Genomic DNA, 15139 nt, shown 5'->3' with positions numbered 1-15139 from the left:
GTCTAATAAACTCAAGAGTACAGCAAGAATGTCTATTATTCTTAAGCATGAGAATAAAGGTGACTCCATTCCTCAAAATGATAAGTGGTATCTATGTAAAAACCAAGGATTTACTAAATACTAATGGTGTGACTAAGTGGTCATTGGTTAGAATGTTGGTCCTGGAATTAAGAAGACCTGAGTTCAAATTTAGCCTTAGATACTTACTAGCTGTGTGATTGCGCAAGTCATTTCTGTCTCAGTTTTCTCATCTGTAAGATGACCTGTATTGTTGTAAGGACCTAATGAGAAAATGTTCAACACAATGCCTATCACATAACATAGTAAGTGATATAGAAGTAGAAATATAAATATCACATATATAAATATTAGCATGTTTTATATATATAATACTTTATATAAATATAAATAAAATAAGCATTAGCCACAATGTTGTGTTGGTAGTTGCTAGTGATATATAACTATATAACTATATATATAAATATATATATATATATATATAAATATATATATATATATATATATATATATACACACACACATATTTGTTATTAAGTCATTTCAATTCTCATTTGGGGTTTTCTTGGTAAAGTTATCAGTGTAGTTTGCCAGTTTCTTCTCCCCCCTCTCATTTTATGAAATGAGGCAAAAAAAAGGAAGTGACTTGTCCAAGGTTTCACAGTCAGCAAGTGTCTAAGGCCAGATTTGAACTCAGGAAGATGAGTCTTTCTGACTCCAAGTCCAGAACTCTATCCACCACCCATCAGTCCATGAGCAGTACAAAGATATAGTTGTTGTGGTGGTGGTTATTGTTAGTAAACAATATTTAAATGTTAACTGTTGTTATTATCAGCAGCAGCAGCATACATCTGGTACTGTGTGAAGTTCTGGGATTACAAATATAAGTAGAAATGCAATCCCTTCCTTGAAAGAACCTACATCCTAATAGACAAAGATGACACATAAAAAGAAACTGGCATAGTGAGAGAAGGGGAGCAGAAGGTACTTTTAGGGAGAATATGAGACTGGGAGAGAAAGTCCAAAAAGTCAGAAGAGGAGTCTGGAAAAAGAATGAAGACATGAGTGGCCTGGGTGCTTGTCTTAAATTGGAAACCCAAGGAGGAAGCAGCCAAACAGAGGAAGGCGTTCTTGGGGTCTTAGAATGAACTTCCAGAATGAGGAGACTACTGTCATATGCCAGAGAAAGTCCAGAGTCAAGAATGATGTTTAGAGAGAAACTTGCCCAAGATACATTCTATATCTGATTTTATTGCCCATTTTTTGTTGTTTGTTGTTGTTGTTTTTGGTGAGGATGAATGGTGTTCAGAAATTACAGTTGTTGGATTTTTGTGTCCTTTCCAGTCACCGCACTGAGGAAGGAAACAGACTCCTTTGTTGACTGTTGGCTGAGTGCTTTCTTAAGTAAGGAGTCTAAAGAGACCAACATCCTAAAGAGAATGATCATTGTCCTTGCTGAGCATATATCAGAAAATTGATCTCCTTTAGTAAAAGCCTTTTCAGGAAATGATTCACACTCTTCACTACAACTCAAGTTACATCTCATGTCAAGATGGGCAAGATGCATGCTAACTATTCTAGTGATCTCTTTTCCAAATGTCTTATACCAAGGCAATAAAGAAATAAAAATCAAGCAAAGTATCCCTTGTTTCTCAGAACTATGGAACTGTCTGACTTTGTCTACATCAACCTAGACAAGAATAATCCCTCTAAATCTTAGGATACACTTTTGGTTTCATCTACTTCATCATTCCCTTCTGTTTTCATTCCCTATACATAGACGCATAGATTATACAATAGGAAGTTCAACCCCTTTATTTTATAAGCAACTTTGAAACCCAATTGTTAAATAATTCGCTTAACTAACTAGCTGAAGGTGGATGAGGATTCAAATTCAAGTTGAATCCTAATTTCTTTCTTTACACTCACATTACCTCCTAACATATCCTTTCACCATTCTGTGGAATCACGATAGTGTCAGAAAGAAGTTAAAAAGTCTATATCATATAGCACTTGACAGTCAATGACAATGGGCCCCCAGTCAAAGAAGAAGTTTTATAAAGAAAAATGTGAAGTCTTACCCTTAGGTTCAAAGAATCAACTTCATTCTTGTTCTAGTAAGTCTGCTAATGTTGATGACAAAGTTAATTTGATACTTAGGCAGATCTGTGACTTTACTAGCTTATTTCCTCTACTAGTGAAAGTAGCAACCTTATTACACCTTATCATGCTAGACACTTCCCATTCATATTTTATCATGAATCCCCCATAGAAGATTCACTTAATTCAATTCACTGAAAACCCTCTGCTGATTCTTTTCATATTTCTAAGATATCAATATCCATTGATATTCTGTTTGTTGCCTATCATCAATATTATCTTCTATGTAACTAACAAAATAAGAAATTGGTAAAGGCATAAAATTTTAATATAGTGCAAAAGGAGAAAGAAGAAGGCCTGTCAAATGTCCCCAATCCATTCATGTTAACAGGTAATAGACTTGGAGACAGGGGAGTGAGACATAGATTCACTTTTCCTTCCATCTCTACTGCCTAGCCTTCCATGTCTCTATTTTTCCTGTCCTCTGGACAACTTTTCTTATTCTGAGATCCCAGATTCTGTCCAAATAAATCATTTCATGCTTTGATCCATGAAGCAGCTTCCAGTATAACCCTTATGGCTTAGGTCAGAAAATGAACTGGAACTGGAAAAGAAAATGGCAAACCACTCCAATGTCTCTCTCTCTCTCTCTCTCTCTCTCTCTCTCTCTCTCTCTCTCTCTCTCTCTCTCTCTCTGACTCTCTGTCTCTCTCTGTATGTCTTTCTGTCTCTGTGTCTCTATCTCTGTCTTTCTGCCTGTCTCTCCCTCTGTCTGTGTCCTTCTGTCCCTCTACCTCTCCTCTATATTTATCTGGCTCTCTGTATTTTTCTCTTTTGTCTCTGTTCCTATCTTTTTTATTTTTCTCTTTTTCTATTTCTTTCATTCTGTCTCTCTGACTCTATTTCTCTCTCTGTGACTTTCTCTGACTGTGAATTTCCCAGTATAGAAATACTTTCTAGAGAAATACAGAAACAGAATTGTCAGTCCTGTAAAATCATTGGCATAGTACTTGTTCATCCACATCCCATGTGTTAAAGCATGCAATATGCTTTTTTTTCTTTTCAACAACTCAGAGTTCCAGCTACCCACCCCCATGTTCCTAACGCAATCTGGTGTAAGATTGTGGTACTCAAGGACTGAAGAATTAGGTTAAAGGACTAGAGTCTGGTCTGGGCTCCCAGGTTAAGTTTTTATTTCTCTTCTCTTCTCCTGATGTGTTGAATTGTATCAGGGTGGAGATCCCCTGAGGCTCAGACAAGTTGGCCCTTTGCAAATTCTATTTCCAAACCTCTATAGATGGACTGGCTGTCTCGTGGCATACTCTCTCATCCTAGCTGTTTTATGGACTGAGACAGTTGGCTCAGCACTTACTATAAATGGCAGTTTGCATGGGCACCCTCCAAATAATTCACCAGTTTTAGGCTCACTATTGATCATGACCAAAATATACATTCTAAGAAAATATGTCAGGAAGAAACTCCTTGTGGTATTTGCAGAGAAAGCCACGTCACAGAACTCAACTAGCACACGTGGTTGTGGTTGGACTATAATCTTGGCAAAAGTTGATTCTTCACAGCTTCAAAAAAAAAACATACTATGAATGAAGTTAGCCTCCCACATAAAGTTGGAGTAACCTAATACAATGGCCTGACACTACTGAAATAATTCCTTTCCTGCCCTGAAATCCCACCATTGAGTGATTGATTAGAATTCTTCTCTCTCCAAATGTCTGACCTATTATGAAATAGCTAGTGAATGTCTGAAGTTGGTTGTAAACATTGATCTTCTTGACCTCTGCTCTTAGCATGTCACCTGCTTAACTGTGTGGCCTCATTAAAACTTATATATGGAGAACTATTGGGGAAAACATAATTTGATGAATTATTTTAAATTTCACTTAGTAGATAGATGACCTGGAATCAGGGAAGTTAGAGATTCATAATTATATATAATATATTTAATTAATAATATTAATTTATATTATGTTAAGTAATTAATATAATATATAGTAATTAAGTAATCAATATAATATAATAATTATTTTAATTATAACATAAATTTATATTATAAATATTATATATTTGTTATAACCTTACTTTAAGGAACTATAATACTAGGATACTTAGATGCTTGTATGGTCCTACAACATGCATTGATGTGAATATTACCTTCAATGATGTAGCAACCCCAGATTATCAAGATTACAAAGGATAGTACAGATTATTTAAATTAAATTCTTCATATTTACAAATGAACAAACTAACCTTTCCATATAGTGGAAAGAGCACTGGCTTTGAGATCAGATAAGATGAGTCCAAGTCCTACCTCCAACACTCTTTCCTTGTGTGACATCAGGCAAGCCACAACCTCTCTGAACCTCAGTTTCTCCCCAACAGTGATCAAGTTGGACTAGAGATCCTTTGCTCATAAGTTTCCCATAAGGGATTTACCTAATGTGCTGAGCAAATCCTTTATTTATAACTGAGGCAAGCTTAGCCAAGGCTGACTGATCAGAAAACTCAATGAGTAGGTTCCAATTAAATGTGACTTGATTGAATTGTATTTTATTTTTCCTCCCTTGGTTCCCTGAAAGCTGCAGAAGCAGGTTTCCCTGAAGGAAATATGAGAATGGCACAGACTAAGTAATCAGCAGAGAAAGGCGCATTAAAAGTACATTATCCTGATAGCTCTTTGGTGGCCTCAGGAGATTTACTGCTTCTCCCAGTGGGGCTGATTTAGCAAAATCACTCATTTGGGAGGACTTCTGTTCCACTTTCTTTTCCAATGCTACATCACTGAATTTAGGCAGGGGAGTCAGAGAAAAAAGGAATTATGTTTTTGGTTGGTTTTTATAGTAGAGGAACTCATCTACTAAGTCATAAATGAACAGGCTGCAATGATAGAGGCAATTTCTACAACTTGGTGACTGAAGAAACCATAGATCCTTTGTGTATTCCCCTGCCACCTTTAGTACTCCCAGGATGCCCTGGCTTTTGGGAATAAGACAGTCATGGATCTATCTGGGTTGAACCCAAGGACAGAGCCTAAGGAAGTGGCATCAGGTCCAAAATGAATGGTTTGGTGGATAGCAACTAGAGTCATGATTACCTGTCTACCAGGCTTATCTCCTTTGCCCACTAGTGATACATTGGTCAGGAACTCAGATAGAGGGAAAGGGAAGGTATGGAAATAGCCAGAAAGTAAACAGGTAAGTGAGCAACATGAAACAGAGAGCTCCAGGTCTGTACCAGGCAGCAGGTTCTCTGGGAATGGTTGCCATTTTGGCTTCTACTTGCTAACCTTGGAGATCTTTAGACTTATGCCCAGGATGTCTATGGGTCACCTGGCATCAGACAAGCCCACCAAAAGTAGTAAGAAATGAAGGCTGGAAAGAGAAAATATGTTTTAAAAGGCAAATAAAGCAGATGCACAAATTAAAAAAGCACAGTTGTTTGTTATCAGGCCCATGGACTCCTCTATGGATCTTCCCTGGGGGGTATTAGTGTATTAGGATGCAGTGTAATAACTGTTATCTATAATGTTGACTCTGAGTCATCAAGAAGTCAAATTATGTCTGATACTCTCCTTTGAAAAAGGTAGGGAATTATGGAGTGCTTTCAGAAGATCACTACAATCCTTATAAATAATAAAAGCTTGAAAGAACATGACTTACTCTATCCAGAAGTACTCATTTCCTCAAGATTCTGAGTAACAGAGGTCTTATTCTATACTCACACTTAGCAGGTTCATAGGTGACAAAGACTTAGGAGCTAATTAATACCTTTTAGGGAAGGTTTTCCTGGTGCTCCTTGTTATTGCTCTCTTCCTCCTCAAATTATGATCTGATAATCTGACAGTGTTTTTAACTCCCACTCCCCTGTGTTTTGGATGTTCTGTTAAGAGAGGATTTTTCTCCCCTTGCATTCTGTCTTTAGATCCCAAGGCCTATCAATGAATTTTGCACATAGTAGGGACTCAATATATTCCTATTGGATCGTATTGATGTTAATTATAGATTTTTTTTAAAGGACTGCAATATATAACTGGGCTTATCATGTCCTTTTCTCATCTGTTCCACCTTAAGGAAAACTTAGAGGAGGAATTTTTAAGTCCCTTCTGGTTCTTGCCCTCTCACTGTTTCTGTCAGAGAAGGAAAGCAGCTGTCTTGTCTCTGCAGAGATGAAACAAGTGTGGTACTGTAGGAGAGAAGGCAGCTGGTGGCGGGAAGATAGGGAGGAAGCTATGATCAGGAGGGGAAATCAAACAGCCCTTCCAGCAACAATTGAACGGATGCTTGGATTCACTGTGAGTTCCCTGCTGACAGAAATGAGAGGGAGGTGGCTATGAGGACATTGAAGAGAGAGAAAGGTTAGGAAATCACAGGGAGAGGCTGGTAAAGCTATACTCATTACTAGACCAAATACAGTTTAATTTATATTAATTACAAGTCAGGAGATTATTTTGGTACTGAGCTATTATTGAAATGGAAAAAAAAGAGAGACAGAGCAGACCTCTATGCTGATCCAAAGAAAGGCTCTGCCAGGAAATGAGAGCCCTCATCAGAAGCTTCTCCTTACCCAGCCCTTGAAAGACACCACTTCTAGGAAGATGTCACCCCAAAAGTACCAAAGTTCTTCTTCCTAAACATAATACAAGCATGGGGTTGTTAGTGCCACTCTAGGAGATGCTTTGAGGTTGGAATTTATGAGGGAGAGATGACTGTAGGGATTCCAGTTTCTGGGCTGACTTCGATCCCCTGTAAGATGAGCTGGGGGTCCTTGGAGTATTCCTGAAGTGAAGGATGCATGCATCTAGCCAAGGAGATAATTGCATTCATTTGTGGGAATGTCATATCTCAGCACTCACTCACCTGTCATTTAAGTACTCTGCCCTTAAGAGCACTAATTGAAGCTTCTCTGTCTTATTCCCTTCCACCAACTCTTGTTTTCCAGAGGCAGTTTTAAGAGAACAGAGTGGATAGTTGTCATCAGGTCCTCTGGCTTCAGTGTTGATGTTCAATCTCCTGACCTATTTCACTGCTCCTGTTTTTAAAAAATTGCAGTTCAAATATATGTCTATCCCCAGAAATCTGGGGAGCAAAGATGGGCTGGGGACTGGAAATGAGATGCCAGCTACCAGAAAAAGGTGATGAATGTAATGGCATCTGAGCGTGTCAACAGACGTTGTTGACAGTGACTAGAGGCTAATTAGCAGCTATGAAGGGGAGGGGGAAGTGGGAAGGGGATCTGGCTGATAGATCCTGACAGCTGAATATACACAGTTTTACCTCATGAGCCATTCTTTCTTATTTTATTCCTTATTTCTTATTTTAGATCGTTTATTTTAGATCAGATTTCTGAAGGGTGTGTTTTTGTGTATGTGTGTCTTTGTGAGACAGACGGGTGGAAAGGAAGAGGAGGAGGAGGAGGAAGAGGAGAGGAGAGGAGAGAGAGAGAGAGAGAGGGAGAGAGAGAGACAAAGAGAGAGATGGCAGAGGGGAGCTAACATCCAGATATTCAAAGACAGCAGGAATATCATTCTTAGGACAAGAAGAATCTTTGGATGTTAGATTTTGAGCTATTTATCTGTATCTTCCCATTCTACCCTCCACTTCCTCCCAGTAGAAGGTAAGCTTCTTCAAAGCAGGGTCTTTAGAGATTGCTGAGATTGCCTCATTTTACCGGCGAAGAAATTGAGGCTTATTAAAGTTAAGTGTCTTTCTTTGGGTCACAGAGGCAGTAAAAGGGATAGGATTTTAATGTATTCTCTGACTCTGAACCAAGCACTTGAGATACACTGAACTGGCTGCATTAAAATGTAATATCAAAACTACTTAGTTTTCTGCTTCCCCTGGCCACCTCTGACTCCTCTATATAGTTGGGAGACTATGAGACATGAATCATGGTGCCTGACTGGGAGAGTGTAGTTTTGATGATGATTCTCTTCCATTACCTCTTCAATTGTGGATTTCTAACTGTTCAGCAAGAACTTTAGAAAGAGAAGGAACAATCCATGAGGAATTCTCCCATGTCTCATTCGGAGAGTTCTGTTCCCTCTGCCCTGTACTTTAGAAATTGAGTTAGGGAAATGGGGCCAGAAAAAAAAAGAGAAAAAGGAATAAAAAGTCTTGGCAACAATGGAATAGATATCTGAGTTAATGGATCTTGATACCATATGATTCTGTCCATCCAGATGAATTGGGGCGATATAAGGGTTAAATCCAGTGTCTGAACAGTAGTAGGACAGGTAGTGGGTATTATAGAATTGAGCAAGACTTGAGTGTTAGATTATGAGAGTAGCAGTAGCAGTAACAGTAGTAATAGTGGTAGTGGGCGACAGTACTAGTAGTGACAACAGTAGCAGCAGCAGTAGTAGTAGTAGTGATAGTGGCAGTAGTAGTAGTAACAGCAGCAGCAATAGTAGTAGTAGTAGCTGTAGCAGGAGTAGTAGTAGTGATAGTAGTGGTGGTAGTAGTAGAAATAGTAGTAGTAGCAGCAGCAGGAGTAGTAGTAGTAACTGTAGCAGGAGTAGTAGTAGTGATAGTAGTGGTAGTAGTAGTAGTAGAAATAGTAGAAATAGTAGAAATAGTAGTAGCAGCAGCAGTAGTAGTAGCAATAGTAGCAATAGTAATGGTAGTGGTAGTTGTAGTAACAGCAGCAATAGTAGTAGTGGTGGTAGTAGTAGTAGCAGCAGCAGCAATAATAGTAATAGCAGCAGTAGTAGCAGTCGTAGTAGAAGCAGTAGTAGTGGTAGTAGTAACAGCAGCAATAGTAGTAGTGGTGGTAGTAGTAGTAGCAGCAGCAGCAATAATAGTAATAGCAGCAGTAGTAGCAGTCGTAGTAGAAGCAGTAGTAGTGGTAGTAGTAACAGCAGCAATAGTTGTAGTAGTAGTGATAGTAGTGGTGGTGGTAGTAGTAGTAGTAGTTGTTGTTGTTGCTGTTGCTCTTGTTCTTTTTATTTGTCCTTCATTCTTGAAGAAGACCATGACAAGCTGAGTCCACGACAGAGGTAAATAGAGTAAAGACAGGGGGAGATGGAGGTGATGAAAAAGTCAGTCAGTAGACAGATCTGATCACAAAGCAAGTTCATGGACATGATTCCATTGTAAAACTTATTGCTCAGTCATGTAACTCTTACTTATGCCCTATATTCTAAGTTCCATCTGTCTTCCTGAACATTAATTCTTTGCTTCCAGAAAGAATTTGAAGAGAACTCATCCCATTGTGGTAGAACCATTAGATTTGTTCTGCTTGCTTCTAGAAAGCAAAACTAGTAGTAGTAGTAGTAGTAGTAGTAGTAGTAGTAGTAGTAGTAGTAGTAGTAGTAGTAGTAATAGTAGTAGTTGCAAAGAGGTCACTTTGCTTGTGATAAGGAAAAACTTTCTAATTCAGAATCACAGAATTGTAGAGTTCACTAGTTCAAGACCTCCTGGAAAAGCTTATTAATTAACCATCCCAAAGTATAATAAGTTACTCGGGAGGTCATGCAGCTCCTCCATTGGCTCCAGGTCTTCATCCTGACTGGGTGGTAGAGGATGGGTGGCTTGGGTTTTCAGGTAAAAACAAGTGTAGTTGATCCTGGAGGTCTCATCGACCTACTATTAGGCTGTGATTTTATGACTCCAGGGAACCTGGAAACTTCCCAATTTCAATCAATGATGGAAGATCACATTTGGTAATGAGTTTCTCATCTCTATTTCTCAATACCAGTATTGTTTCATTCAGAAACTTCTCCCCAAATTATTATCTTGGCGAGTCATCTAGAGCACTGGGAATTAGAAGTTACCAGGTAACTGGCAGTTAGTTACCTGACAGACCCAGGTCATAAAGCCAGTATTTGTCTGGAGAGGCATTTAAACCCAAGCCTTCTTGACTTGGAGTTCAGCTCTCTAGTCATCCCCATATTGCCTCTTGGAATCATAAGCATAACTAATGTTGGCAATACATTAATCTGGTCATTTCAGAGCTAAGGAAACAGGAACTCATAGAAGTTAAATACTTTTGACAAAGGTCACTCAGCTAAGTAGGGTCTGTCAAAAGTGGAATTCAGGTCCTCTAACTCCCAGTTCTTGCCTCCATATCCCTCACTAGCTTTAGCGAGCTCAGCTCTCAGTCCACGAGCACTTTTGGAGGAGACGTTTGCTCCTTTTGTCCAAGATCTGAAAAAGATGCAATAAAAAATGCCAAAAAACAGAAGGGAAGGGAAGCAGGGCACTTGGGCAGGCCCCAGAGGGGATAATTCAGAGGAGATTGCTTAGGTTTTTTTGTCATTATGAGACCAAGCACCTATCACCTTATCACAGAGGGTTTCCGATATTTCTAGCATGACATAAGCTCCAACCAAAGGAGCCCTGAACAGAATCACGGTTACAGAAAGTATCCTGTTGCCAAGGTTTCAGCCAGAAATAAAGCAGAGGCTATCCAGCCAATGAAAACACCACAGAAGCTGCTAACTGCACCTCAGGAACAGCGCTGGGCCTTTACAAGGGAAGTCTACTGTCTCCATTTATTTGAAATATATTACACCTCAAGGCAAATGGGAAAAGAAAAGCAGATAGTGAGCATAGATGCATTTTTTTGCTGACTACTGGGGAAAATTTCCATAATAGCTAAAGGTACATTGGACCGCGGAATTGCTTCCTGAAGATAGCAACAGAAGCAGAGCATAAGCCCCAGTTAATTTGTGAAAGCCAGTGAATGTTCCATTGTCCTAAGAGCAACTTCTTCCATTTGGGTTTGTCTCATTTACCTCCTAGATTATCTATTCTTTGATTGAAAGGACCAGGCCATTTTTGTCCTTACATCCCCAGCACAATACATAGTTGTGATTTTCCTAGGAAGCAGGTCTGACAGTAACACCTTTCCACTCAATAATCTCCAGTTGTTCCCTATTACCCCAAAGACAGAATATAAAAATCTTCCACTTTGCAGGGTTTTAACCTTCAAAACTCTGCTTCATCTTTAATTTCTATTTTTCTTACACTTTCCTCCCCTTCACCCACTTTAACTCCTTGGGCTTACTTGTCATTCTTCACACAGGACACCCTGTCTCCTGATTCCACCATCTGTCTATTATTCCTAGGATACTCTGAGGTCTTCTCTAAAATCCTGGCTTCCTTCAAGACTCAGTTAATATCCCACATTCATTAGACCTTCCCCAGTTCTCCAACTTCCAGTGCTTTCCTTCTGAGAATACCTTGCATTTACCCTGAATATGTCTTTTGTATACATCATTATGTTTATGTTGCCTCCTTCATTGGAATGTGAATGCTTAGAGGATAAAGATTATATTTTGCCTTTCTTTGTATCCCCAGTATTTAGCACAATGCCTTTTAGGGACCACTTACAAAAAACTTGTTGACCAGCTCACCTAGCAGGTATTTAATAAATGCATATGACATAACAACAAGAAGAATGTTGACATTTGAATAGATAATTCCAGATTTGTTCTCAAAATATCTTATAAAACAGAGGAAAATAATTTTGCTCCACAAACCTTGACTGGGAAGAAGGGGGTCAGTCTCTACTTTTAATTCCATCTATTTAGGAAACTACCATTGTGGGAACTCTTTCCTCATTCCAGGTTTCTTACTAGAACTTAAGAGTCTACCTGGACACTAGGATATTAAGGAACTTACACATGAACAAATAGGATGAGGATGTTCAGGAGTTCTTAATCTTTTGGGGTATCATGGAACTCTAGCAGTCTGGTGCAGTTTATGGAACCCTTTTCAAAAATGAAATTTTTAATATATATAGGAATACAAAGAAAACCAATGATATTGAAATATAGTTGTCAAAAGATTAAAAAATAAAATTCAGTGACCCCAAGTTAAAATGATTCTGACATATTATGTCATGAAGCAAAACTTAAATTGTAGCCTTCCTGATTCTAAGACCAGGCCCCTAACCCCAATGACACACTGCCTCTTAAAGATGAGTTTTGTTTTTTTTTTAAGCCAACATAGAACTTTTCTTCAAACTACAACATCCATCAGAAATGTGAGTTAGGTAACAGCTACTGATTGAGCTTCTGCCCACTCCATACAACTGGAAATCCAAGTCACTTAGTGGAAAATTATCCTTTTCTAAGCCAGTGGAATAGAGAAGGAAGAAGGTCTCAGGATCATAGATTTTCAGGTTTCTAAAACCTCTGGCACAGCTATCCAGATTAGCAGCACTAGGAAAGGTTTATTAAAAAAGGAATTGTCAAGAAAGTACTTGTCACTGAATTTATGATATATGATTAATACAAACCTAGGAATATTTTATAGATACAGGTTTTTGTTGTTCTCTTTGTCCAAGGCTTTCATAATCCAATGAGACAGGATCCCTGGAAATCCACATAACATAGGACAACAGAATCATAAACACACAGGAGAGGGAATCAGAATCCTTAAAATCACACTGATAATCTCACAGACATTTCCTTAGCTCTGTTGTTGCCCCTTTTTCTGAAACACATGGCTCAAAACCATAGTATGATGGGCCAACCAAATACCAGCCTCTAAACCAGGGCTCTCTGACCTTTTGTAAATTGTCTGTGGGCAACTTCAGAATACAAATAACTGTGTCCTCATAGGCCTATGGTAGCAGCTGTTGTCTTTCTACTCTCAAAACTCCACTTCTCTGCCTTCCTGATTGTAACAACACAAGATGATTTAAAAAACTAAACTTTTACCTTCAGAAATCTATCTATGTAATCTAATGAACAAACATATATGTGTGTGAATATATATAGTATTGGTTGATACATAAGTAAATATATATATACATATATATATACATATATATATGTGTATACACACACACACACACACACACACACACACACACACACACACACACACATATTTTAAAAGGAATACTTTTCTCCTAAAAGGTTCGTGCAATCCAAGGAATCCTGTAGGTCAAAGACCATTCCTCCACTGGGCATCCAATTGACTCATCAAAGTCTCTCATCTCATATACTATTCACCTACCCACTCCAGCCATTGGATTCCATTGACTTCTCTTGTGAAATGTTGACTGGGGGTCTGGCCCTATAGGGTAGACACTGTTTCTCAACATATCAAACAGCATATACATGCCATGAATACCTTCTTCAACTCTGCCTCTGAGAATTCAGTTTTCTTTATGTTACCTCTTCTAGGATGTTTCTTCTGACATTGATGCCACCTCCTCCTCACATCATCTTGTATTCATTTATTTGTGTGCATATTATATGTATCAGTAGAATCTAGCATCTTTGAATGCCAGACTGGCTTGTAATTATCATTACGGCACTTTCTTCAGGTTGAGCATTTCTTTTTTCTTATTTTATTTTTTTGCTTATATGCAAAGGTAGTTTTCAACATCCAACCATTTGCACATTTTTGATTTCCATATTTTTCTATTACTCTCCTGTCCCCATGGCCTGGTATAAGTTGTAAATGTACAATTATCTGGTATGGTACAATATGTAGCATATTGTTCATGTTATAAAAGAAGAATTAAGACTAAGGGGGAAATCATGAGAAAGAAAGGCAACTCACAAAAGAAATTTTAAAATGTGAACATAGTATGCTTTGCTTTGCATTCAGACTCCATAGCATTTTGGGTTTTTTGGTTTTGGTTTTTGTTTTCTGGATGTGGTTGTCATTTTCTGTAAGTCTCTCAGGGTTGTCTTTGGTCACTGAACTGTTGAGAGGAGCTGCATTCATTACAATTGATTCATCTCACAATGTTGCCATTAATGTGCTCAATGTTCTCCTGATTCTGCTCACTTCATTCAGCATCAGTTCATGAAATCTTTCCAGGTTTTCTAAAGTCCAGCTGCTCATGCTTTCTTACAGAACCATAGTACAGTAGGCACGTTTAAAAGATATATTAAATAAAATTTGAGTTCAAAGAACTCCCAAAGTAGGACTAGGGATTAAAATCTGTAAAATTGCACAAAGAATCACATTTACTGCCTCACACCCCTCTTTCCTGTGAAGCTGATCACAGAAGCAAGGTTCAATTCCATTTACTCTCCCTCTTCCCTCATGAATTTCAGTGTAAAATAATTGCCCATGCGGGAAGGGGCCAGAATCACAAAATGTCCTCACCTTTCTTCTTAGTAATTTCCTCAGCTAGAAAAGTTCTACTGTCAATACCCCTTCATCAGGAACTCAGGAAAAAAGAAAACATTGGAGCCTAGAGTTATAAAATCATCAATTAGGACTGAAAGGAACCTCAGAGGCTATCTGATGCAACTCTCCCATTTGGCATTTGAGGAAACCAAGGCCCAGAGAGGTTAAGTAACTTGCCGGCTCTTAAAAGCCAGCTCCTTCTCATCTGAAACCTCTCTTCATATCACTCTTCCCAAGGGTTCACATAGAAGCATTCTATCTTTGTATCAGCTTGATGAACTGAGTGTCTATATATATATATAGTTCTGGGGGAATAAAGATGAAAAAATGCGCCCAAATAGCTATTACTACCCCCCCCATCCCTATGTACTTCTGTACATAACACAAATCATAGGAACAACCCAGGGCACCTCCTAGCTACCCAAGGAAGATCAAAGTAAACCAATTTTATTTTAATAATGACTTTGGGCCATAAGCCACTAACTATAATTTAGATTGGTTCTAGTGTATTTGGTCATGTAAGCATTAAGAGATAGTTTTAGACAAAAAGTAAATGTGCTGGGAGAGGAGGGGATGTTATAAATAATGTGGAGCAAGCAACAAGAAAGGGTGGGTGATGGCCAAGATAAATCTTGAACTTCCCAAACCTGACAGGTTCCCCATCTCCCCACCCTTTCATTCCCTGCCTCTACCCTTGCCAACTTCCCTTCAAACCTGTTCCTGGTTGTGGTAGCAGCTGATTAATAATGAAGTTGTGGTGGGAAAGAAAGAGGGAGGGGAAAAGTCCCTTGCTCATTGTGCAGTTCTATACAGATTGTTATGGAAATTGTCCCCAGCCCCCTGAGTCCCCATTTCAGAGGTGGCAGTAGTAGCAGTGTGAAGTACAGTGGAGAGAGCGCTCTCCGCAG

At 38.7% G+C, this 15139-nt stretch overlaps 1 protein-coding gene and 1 long non-coding RNA gene across 5 annotated transcripts in view; one reads left to right on the top strand and one right to left on the bottom strand.

Moving 5' to 3' along the window:
- Window positions 1–15139, top strand: part of ARHGAP22 (Rho GTPase activating protein 22) — a 326645-nt gene that overhangs the window by 210110 nt on the left and 101396 nt on the right. The gene's annotated exons all lie outside the window — the stretch shown is intronic.
- LOC141521021 (uncharacterized) overlaps window positions 1–15139 on the bottom strand; it is a 99422-nt gene that overhangs the window by 35421 nt on the left and 48862 nt on the right. The gene's annotated exons all lie outside the window — the stretch shown is intronic.

Source organism: Macrotis lagotis, chromosome 4 (genome assembly GCF_037893015.1).
Source record: "Macrotis lagotis isolate mMagLag1 chromosome 4, bilby.v1.9.chrom.fasta, whole genome shotgun sequence".
NCBI classification, from domain to species: domain Eukaryota; kingdom Metazoa; phylum Chordata; class Mammalia; order Peramelemorphia; family Peramelidae; genus Macrotis; species Macrotis lagotis.
Note: the sequence above shows the minus strand (reverse complement) of the source record. Positions and strands in the feature narration are given on the sequence as shown.